The sequence below is a fragment of the Mus musculus genome, chromosome 1, assembly GCF_000001635.26.
Source record: "Mus musculus strain C57BL/6J chromosome 1, GRCm38.p6 C57BL/6J".
Taxonomy (NCBI): domain Eukaryota; kingdom Metazoa; phylum Chordata; class Mammalia; order Rodentia; family Muridae; genus Mus; species Mus musculus.
Window position 1 is genome coordinate 115566023 of NC_000067.6, and position 10128 is coordinate 115576150.

A 10128-nucleotide genomic window follows, 5' to 3' on the forward strand; every position below is an offset into this window, starting at 1 on the left:
TCCTGTGAAGGCTTGATTCCCCAGTGTGGGGGAGAAATGTCAGTTTGAGGGGAGAGGTGGGAGTTGGTGGGTAGGTGGGAGAACACCCTCATAGAAGCAGGGGTAGTGGAATGGAATAGGGAGTTTTCTGGTGTGTGGAGGGGTGACTTGGAAAGGGGATAACCTTTGAAGTGTAAATATAGTAAATATCCAATAAAAATAATTTCAAAGTACTTTGTAGGTAATTACAATTTGAAAGTGTTTGTAGCCCTGCAAAATAGCCAGGGGTCATGCAATATTTCAAAATATTTTAATCAGGGAGAAGATGAGATAGAAAAAGTTTTGTGGTTAGATAAAGGTCATAGAATGAATTACTAGTCTCTCTGGAGATAAAAATCTTAGACCTGAGGAGCGTGGAGTTTTGCATGCACAAACCATGGGAAGCATAAAATTCTAATTCTGCTTTGAGAACGAGAACTACCAGAGTTTCACGATGTAATGATTCCTAATGGTTTTCTTCAATTAATACATTTATCTGTTTACAGTCTATGTGGGGATGGAGCATTTGTGCGGATGGTAACAGGTATTCATGAAGCATCTTCCTCAGGTGTTCACTCTTCCATCACTTGAACCCAGAGATCCCCAGTTTCACTCTTCTGGAAGTCTGGTTTGCCTTTGTGTCCTGAGGTTGTTTAGTGGCTTTCTGAACCTTTCTGTCAGTTGCATGGCAAATGGATTTACCCAGTGAGCATCTCTTTGGACTCCCCTGAAGTTTTCCTTAGCTACTTCTATTCACCTCCCTCCCACCAAAATAAACATAGCGCTTTTCCTGAGTGCAAACACTTCTTTGTTAAACAGGCAGAGACGTGAGGTTCAGTACCAATCCACTCAGGTGAGCTCTGTGACTTCAGGAGAGGCTAAGGAGAGCTGGAAAGATGCAAGTATTAGAACTAATGTTATTTTAAATTACAGACTGTCATTGATCAAGGAGATGTTTATTAATTCTCTAATGTCTCCAAGCCTCAGAGTCCCTGGATTAGTCATATAAACGTTTGGGTAAATATTGAGTTGTTGGACTACTACAAATATTATTGATAAAGCTGCCAGATAATTCTTCTGTCATATTTTGAACAAAAGGCCTAGCATTTAATATTTACATAATTTATTTTATCTTGCTTCAATTTTATATTTAAACTATTTTTCACTTTTTATTAGATATTTCCTTCATTTACATTTCAAATGCTATCCCGAAAGTCCCCTAAACCCTCCCCCTCCCCTGCTCCTTACCCACCCACTCCCACTTCTTGACCCTGGCTTTTCCCTGTACTGGGGCATATAAAGTTTGCAAGACCAAGGGGCCTCTCTTCCCAATGATGGCCAACTAGGCCATCTTCTGCTACATATGCAGCTAGAGAAACAAGCTCTGGGGGTACTGGTTAGTTATTGTTGTTCCATCTATAGGGTTACAGACCCCTTCAGCTCCTTGGATACTTTCTCTAGCTCCTCCGTTAGGGGTCCTGTGTTGCATCCAATAGATGACTGTGAGCATCCACTTCTGTATTTGCCAGGCACTGGCATAGCCTCACATGAGAGAGACAGCTATATCAGGGTCCTTTCAGCAAAATCTTATTGGCTTGTGCAATAGTGTCTGCATTTGGTGACTGATTATGGGATGGATCCCCGGGTGTGGTAGTCTCGGGATGGTCCATCCTTTTGTCTTAGCTCCAAACTTTGTCTCTGTAACTCCTTCCATGGGTATTTGTTCCCTATTCTAAGGAGGAATGAAGTATCCACACATTGGTCTTCCTTCTTCTTGATTTTCCTGTGTTTTGAAAATTGTATCTTGGGTATTCTAGGTTTCTGGGCTAATATCCACTTATCAGTGAGTGCATATCAAGTGACTTCTTTTGTGATTGGGTTACCTCACTCAGGAAAATATCCTCCAGATACATCCATTTGCCCAAGAATTTCATACATTCATTGTTTTTAATAGCTGAGTAGTACTCCATTGTATAAATGTACCACATTTCTATATCCATTCATCTGTTGAGGGACATCTGGTTTCTTTCCAGCTTCTAGCTATTATAAATAAGGCTGCTATGAACATAGTGGAGCATGTGTTCTTATTACCAGTTGGAACATTTTCTGAGTATATGCCCAGGAGAGGAATTGTTGGATCTCCCGGTAGTACTATGTCCAATTTTCTGAGGAACTGCCAGACTGATTTCCAGAGTGGTTGTACAAGCTTGCAATCCCACCAGCAATGGAGGAGTGTTCCTCTTTCTCCACATCCTTGCCAGCATCTGCTGTCACCTGAATTTTTGGTCTTAGCCATTCTGACTGGTGTGAGGTGGAATCTCATGGTTGTTTTGATTTGCATTTCCCTGATGATTAAGGATGTTGAACATTTTTTCAAGTGCTTCTCAGACATTCAGTATTCCTCATTTGAAAGTTCTTTGTTTTGCTCTGTACCCCATTTTAATGGGGTTATTTGAATTTCTGGAGCCCAGTTTCTTTAGCTCTTTGTATATATTGGATATTAGTCTCCTATCAGATTTAGGATTGGTAAAAATCCTTTTCCAATCTGTTGATGGTTATTGACAGTATCTTTTGCCTTACAGAAGCTTTGCAATTTTATGAGATCCCATTTGTCGATTCTTGATCTTACAGCACAAGCCATTGCTGTTCTGTTCAGGAATTTTTCCCCTGCGCCCATATCTTCGAGGCTTTCCCCCACTTTCTCCTCTCTAAAATTCAGTGTCTCTGGTTTTATGATATTTAAACTATTGTGTTTTATTTATGTACATTAAAATTTTAGTGTGTGGAACAATCATTTAAATATATTATGGTATATGTGGAGGTTTGAAGACTACTTACAATTGTAGACTTTCTCCCTCCAGCATGTAGATCTTAGGACTCTAATTGAGACAGTAGGGGATTTGAAAGCAGGAGCCTTAGTCTCTGAGCTATCTCTTCAGCCCATTTGTTTTCATCCATTCATAGTATCATGACAGTAATAGTAACAAGCTCAAAAAGCTCTAGATGGCATTGAAACAACATGGTCTGATGTATTGTAGGCTTGATAAAAGAGGGACTATCACCCAAGAATGCTTCCCAGGTTTCAAATCTACCTTAAACATGATTCAACTTGAAACCCTGCCTTAGTTAACATGACTCCTGCACAACTGTGAGTAGGATCCAGGTAACATAAATATATACATGGGCAACTTCTCTACAGTTGGACAATTCATTTATATGGTGGGATATATTTTCTCTATTTCTCCAAAAGCAATCCTATCATAAATTTGATATTCAAGCTATTGCTATTCTCAGGCAACCCTGAGTGACATATATTTGCTGCATATTCTCTCACAGAGGAAAAGTCTTGGGTCTGGAAACAGTTCACTCATTCGACCTTTAAGAGGATGGTATAATTTTCTGGAACTCATTCACTTTCAAACAAAGTATAATGAGACCTAACTGAAATGCTGGTTTTATGAATTAAATGGCAGAGTATTAGTATCATTTAGTTCATGTGTTAAATTGTATGGTGCTCTCCACAATAATATTCCATTTTAATGAGGTGTTTCCACAAATTAAAGTTGGAAACTTTGCTCAATATATGTCAATTTTTCAGGCAGTTTAAAGAGGACTACATGATCAAATTACATAGAAATATATCTCTAAAAGGTCTTTGGCATTACAATAGTCTTACTCACAAATATTTGTCTAATCTTATAATGTTATAAAGAAAACACTTATCTTTGGTTAACTAAAAGTTTCTATTTTCTACATAACAGCCCAGTCCATGGAAATATATTCTGCATTTGTTTGAATGAGAATGCCCCCATAGGCTCATATGTTTGAGAACATGGTCCCTAACTGATAGAACTATTTGAGAAGGATTAGTATGCATGGTCTTGCTAGAGTTGGTGAGTCACTGAGAATGGGCTTTGAAACTCAGAAGATTCACATTCCCATTATTTTCTCTGCCTCTTACCTGAAGTTTGAGGTATGAAGTCTAGCTCTTCCTTCTGTCATGACACTGCTTCCCTATTGTAGACACGGACCCTTTGAAATGTTAACCCCATTTAAATGATGTCTTTTGTAGGTTAACTTTTCATGCTGTTTTATCATAGAAATAGGAACTTAACTAGGTGATAATTAATGTATTTCTTTTATCATCAGTCCACTAAATAGTCTCTCACAATCTAAAATGTCATTTCAATTTTAGTGTTACAAAAAAAAATAAGAAGAGGTAAAAAAAATGTTACTAAGGAGCAGCAGAAATGGCTCAACTCTTCACTGGCTGCTTCTGCTGAGGACCCAGGTTCACTTCCATTACCTATATGGTGGCTTACAATCACCTGACAATCAAGTTGCAAGAATCTGTTAGCCTTTTTCTAGTCTTTTTTTTTTTATTTATTTTTTTTAATTAGGTATTTTCTTCATTGACATTTCAAATGCTATCCCAAAAGTCCCCCAGACACTCGCCCCCTCCACTCCCCTTCCTACCCACTCCCACTTCTTGGCCCTGGCATTCCCCTGTACTGAGGCATATAAAGTTTGTAAGATCAAGGGGCCTCTCTTCCCAATGATGGCCAACTAGGCCATCTTCTGCTACATATGCAGCTAGAGACACAAGCTCTGGGGGTACTGGTTAGTTCATATTGTTGCTCCACCTATAGGGTTGCAGACCCCTTTAGCCTCTTGGGTACTTCCTCTAGCTCCCCCATTGGGGGTCCTGTGTTCCATCCAATAGCTGACTGTGAGCATCCACTTCTGTGTTTGCCAGGCCCTAAGTCTTGTGTTTCCATCCACGCAAATCTGACATCATGATTCATTATGTTCAATAGTGTTCTTTATGAACTTATTGTAATTAGCTTCTATGATGGTCTGAAAATGGAGTGTTGAATTGTGGCTTCTCTCACAACCTCCCTTCAATTTCCCTTGTGCCATTCCTAGTTAAATTCAGGTACTACACTGAATCCCTCCCCACTCCCACCCACCACAGGCAGTCACCCATGCTTATTCATCCCCATCCTCAGTCTCATAGAGTCATATTTCAGGGCTCTCTATCCATCAGACCCCTTGTCACTGAGTCACCTTTTGGAAAATTGTTGCCAGGTTTCATGCTTTTGTTTTTAATTTCTGAATTTTCTCTTTTAGACATAGGAAAATAAAACTGTATGCAAGAGGGATAATGAAACAATGAGTAAATGGTGAATGTGACTGCAGTTTGAATATACATTATAATATTTTCTACATAGAATTTAAACAGATTTATACATTTATTATACCTTGGATAGAATGTCTGAGATAAGCAATTTTCAAAAAGGAAGGATTTATTCGCTTCATAGTTTTGGAGAGCTCAGTTCAGGTTTACTTTATTTCATATAGTTGGGCACTAGAGCATATGACACAGGTCTCTCGCTAAATTTCTCCTCGTCAACCTCATGTGCATAAGTGCATATGCGCGTGTGTGTGTGTGTTCGTGTGTGTGTGTGTGTGTGTGTGTGTGTGTGTGTGTTATAGCTGCACCATTGGGTACCATCTACTCTTTTGTTTGTGTTGCATGTAATTAAAAAAAAAAGACACTAACTATATAGACCATTTCCTGGGAGTTGCCACCTTGGAGCTGCTGCCTGCTACTATGTTCCTCCCAGGTTAGCTTTGCCAAGATGCCAGCTCTGACCTAACTTCTCTCTCTCCTACCTCCCTTTGCTCCTGGTGGGGTCGTATTACTAGTTTTGCCCGAGATCTTTGAATCTGCAGATAAAAAGACACATACTTGTCTTTTTTACTTTAGAATTTGCCTGGCTAATATAATTGCTGGGCACAGAATCTCCTGCCTTAAAATTATCAGCTAGCCTGTATCATCTAGACCCTACCAACCTCCTTAGCTCCCACTTGTGGGGAGGCTGCTGGTTCTAGTTTCCCAAGATCTTACATGGTTGCTGCATGCTCTTCATTCAAGAACATGGCAGAAAAGCCTCTTCTCTTTTCCTGCATCTTCTTTTCCTCCTGGGACCCGGAAGTCCTACCTATCCCTTCTGCCCAGCGATTGGTTCCTGACCTCCTTTATTGACCAAATCAAGAACCAATTACAGAACTAGATCTTAGTACTAGCACCTCCCCCTATATGTTTATAGAATCTCTACTAGCCTGGAGTTTGGTCACCTGGCCTATGATCATCAAGGTGTTTTTCTGTTCTGTTTCCTGTCTCACACTGTTACTGCCCTTTTTCCAGTTCAACATCATATAAGCTTGTTTTTTTTTGTTTGTTTGTTTGTTTTTTTATGGATGGAAGGAGGAAAATGGAAGAAAAACAAAATAAAGAAGAAGAGAGCATAGACAAGATATAATAGAATATATGACTTCACTGTCCTACCTTCCTCGGCTAGAAGCCTCCTAAAGTTTTCAGAAACTGTCAAAATAGTATCACCAACTTCCCACAAAATACTTTACACATAAGCATATGTGGTCACCCTACACTGAAGACATTACAAACTCAAATGTGATGAGAGAGGTGCTTTAGGAACTAATTATCTCATGAGTTTGCATCCTCACTGATGGGGTTAGTAAGCATATTTTTTTAAGCTTGAAGAAGGAATATTAATTTTATTTTATATTTTTCCCTGCTGCTATTGTAAAAACACCCAGAAAAAACAAGTCAAAGATTAAAGAGTTTATTTTGGCTTGCAGTTTATGGATATAGTTCAGGGTCTGGAATTCAAGGCAGAAAAAGCTACCTGTATTTTGAGTCATGAAGCAGAGCAGTGAATGTATTTTGTTGTGGTCAGTTCATTTTCTTGTTTCCTGTAATCTAGGATAGCATCCAGAGAAATTGGTGCCACCCACACCAGCCTGGTCATTCCACCTCAGCTCATGCAATAAAAAAAAAATTCCTCTTACAGACATGCTGAGAGACCCACCCCTCAGGTGACTCCAGCGTTGGCTTCTTCAATACCTTTCACAGTATGACACTACTGTATCTATAATATCCATGAGATAATCTTTTCTGTGAAAGAAGTTTATTTGGTTACTTGTGAAATGTAAGACCTACTACAAATATCTGTAGGATCTTCTGGGTCAGAGCTTACAGTTATAAAGACATCATTGTAAAGGATTTTGCATTTGTCTGCTGCCTATCACCTGCTCCTGAGAATCGTTTCTCTGGTGCTTTCCCAACCGTGCTGTCTTGCTATCACCAGAACCCATTTTCTTCAGCCTTCCAATATGGAATGAAGGCCAGCAACTCTTGGGAATCTATAGGTTTTACTTTCTATGTTGGAACTGTTAAAGCCTCCAGCACCCTGAGCAAAGTATAACTTCTTAGCTTTCCCAAAGTGAAGGCAGCCATTGTTACGCTAACCAGGGCTTTTCTTGTAAGACAACTAATAAATACCCCTTTAATAATATCTACTCTATTGTTTCCTGTTTCTCTAGAGAACTCTGATAAATATAATAGCTGATAATTATTTTTAACCTCTTTATTGAAAAGTAGCCTTGACATTATTTTATTTATAGGCTTGGTGGTCTGGACAGTTGCTGCCATATAATCACATTAACTGTTGAAGGTGGCTTTGTGCCAGAAAGGCTTTATTTATAGACACAAATATTTTAATTGCATGAGATTTTCACATATCAGAGAATTAATATTTGTATTGTTTTTAGTTGCTTGAAAATTTTCATTTAGCCCAAGGGACATACAAAAATAGAAGATAAAACTAAATCTGCGTCAACTAATGCATGTACCTACCTATTTTAGAACATCATTAGGAGGGCCTCCCATGAGTTTCAGTAAATCTATTGCATATCATGCAATGATCCTGGGTTCTTTCTCTAATAAATTGCGAAGAAGGGAGTAGAGAAAAGTATAATTGCATGTATTTCTAATTTTCATACTAGAGAGGAAAGGTGACAGGCTAATCAGAAAGTCAAGGTCATCCTCACATATACAGTGATTTTGAGACAAGCCATTCCTACATGAGCCCCTGTGCCAAAATAAACAAATAAAACTCAAGGTGGAGAAAATTGCTGTAAGTAATTGACTGAGTGCTAGATCTAGTGGCTGACCACCTAAAGTTTACTCTAAACTCATTCCTTACATAACCTTGTGATCTTGAACTCCCTAGATTCTTCAGAGGGAGCTTCAATACATTACTCAATATAGTCCTCTTCCTGAATTTGATGGAAAGCTGCCTGGAGCCTGGCCTGGTCAATACAAAGTTCTCACCATCATCATCATCATCATCATCATCATCATCTTCTTCTTCTTCTTCTTCTTCTTCTTCTTCTTCTTCTTCTTCTTCTTCTTCTTCTTCTTCTTCTTTCGTCCTCCTCTCCTCCTCTTCCTCCTCCTCCTCCTCCTTCTTCTTCTTCTTCCTCTCTCTCTCTCTCTCTCTCTCTCTCTCTCTCTCTCTCTCTCTCTCTCTCTCTCTCACTCGCTCTCTCTCTCTCTCTCACATAGGGGGAAGGGTTTGCTATTGGGGTCAAGTTGATAGCAGACAGGACCTGAAGAGATGTACGGGGTCAATGCTAGTCACAGAATAAAACCTAATTATGTGGAGCTAGCAAGACTGCCCAGCAAGTAACACTGAACTCTTTTAAAACTCTTAAGTGTACATACATATAAACAGAATAATTATATTTGGTAATTAATTCCTGCTGGCAGCTGCAAGCAATTAAATAAAGGATTAATTGTTAGAGTTCCTTTCTCTCTTGCCTGAGAGTCTTGCCTATCCCTGGCCAGACTATATGGAGGCTTGGAGCTTTAACTATTTGTGAACCAGGAAAAGAAAGTCACATTTGCAGAAAGAAAAAAATGTGCATGAGCAAATATTCACAGACACACATTCATTTATGTATACATGAATACATACCTGTGTGTGTGTGTGTGTGTGTGTGTGTGTGTGTGTGTGTGTGTATAGTGGGTGTTTGTGTGTGTGTCTATAGTGTGTGTGTGTGTGTGTGTGTGTGTGTGTGTGTGTACATACCTTTGTCAGGTGAAGAAAAGATCACAATAGCAGGTTTATTTGAGCAAGTGCTAATGAAGAAAAAACTCACTCATTCTGGATAAGCTCCAAGCTTTATTGCACAGAGAAAGAAAAAGCTTCTACCATTTTACTGTTGAATGTAAGAAGCCTTGTGAGTAAGAAAGCACCAGATTCCACTATTTTTGTTTTTAGTACTTATATTTTTTTCAAGAACGCAATCACATGGTTTTTCCAAGCATCTTTACATTCCAAAAGTTCATAATAAATCAAGTAAGAAGTTTTAGCAGGAATGGTTTACATGTGTTCACATTAAGACTAATTATGTAATTAAGTATTTATTAACTCTCACTAGGTCCACGAGTTCATTAAGCATTTAAAATAATTATTTTGTCTTAAGTTAGCATGGTTTTATAAAGAAGTAAATCATCTGACTTTTGTCTCAGTTTTGATGTTTTCTGTAGATAAATCAAGTCAATATCTTATCTTCTGCGCTTCAACCTACAATAAATTTTCATCTCCCAATTCATGACCTTCAGTTATCATACAATGGTTTCATACCCAGTCCATAAAAAATGCTTTCCTTTTTTTCCCCATTTTTTATTAGGTATTTAGCTCATTTACATTTCCAATGCTATACCAAAAGTCCCCCATACCCACCCACCTCCACTCCCCTACCCACCCACTCCCCCTTTTTGGCCCTGGCGTTCCCATGTACTGGGACATATAAAGTTTGCGTGTCCAATGGGCCTCTCTTTCCAGTGATGGTTGACTAGGCCATCTTTTGATACATATGTAGCTAGAGTCAAGAGCTCCGGGGTACTGGTTAGTTCATAATGTTGTTCCGCCTATAGGGTTGCAGATCCCTTTAGCTCCTTGGGTTCTTTCTCTAGCTCCTCCATTGGGAGCCCTGTGATCCATCCATTAGCTGACTGTGAGCAGCATCCACTTCTGTGTTTGCTAGGCCCCGGCATAGTCTCACAAGAGACAGCTACATCTGGGTCCTTTCGATAAAATCTTGCTAGTGTATTAATCACAAAACTCTTCCAAGGCTGCTTCTTACTGCCATTAGGCCATTATACCAGAAAGTTTACAGAGATCTAATTGCAGCTTTTATACCAATGAGTGCTAAAAATTATTTTTATAAATGTAG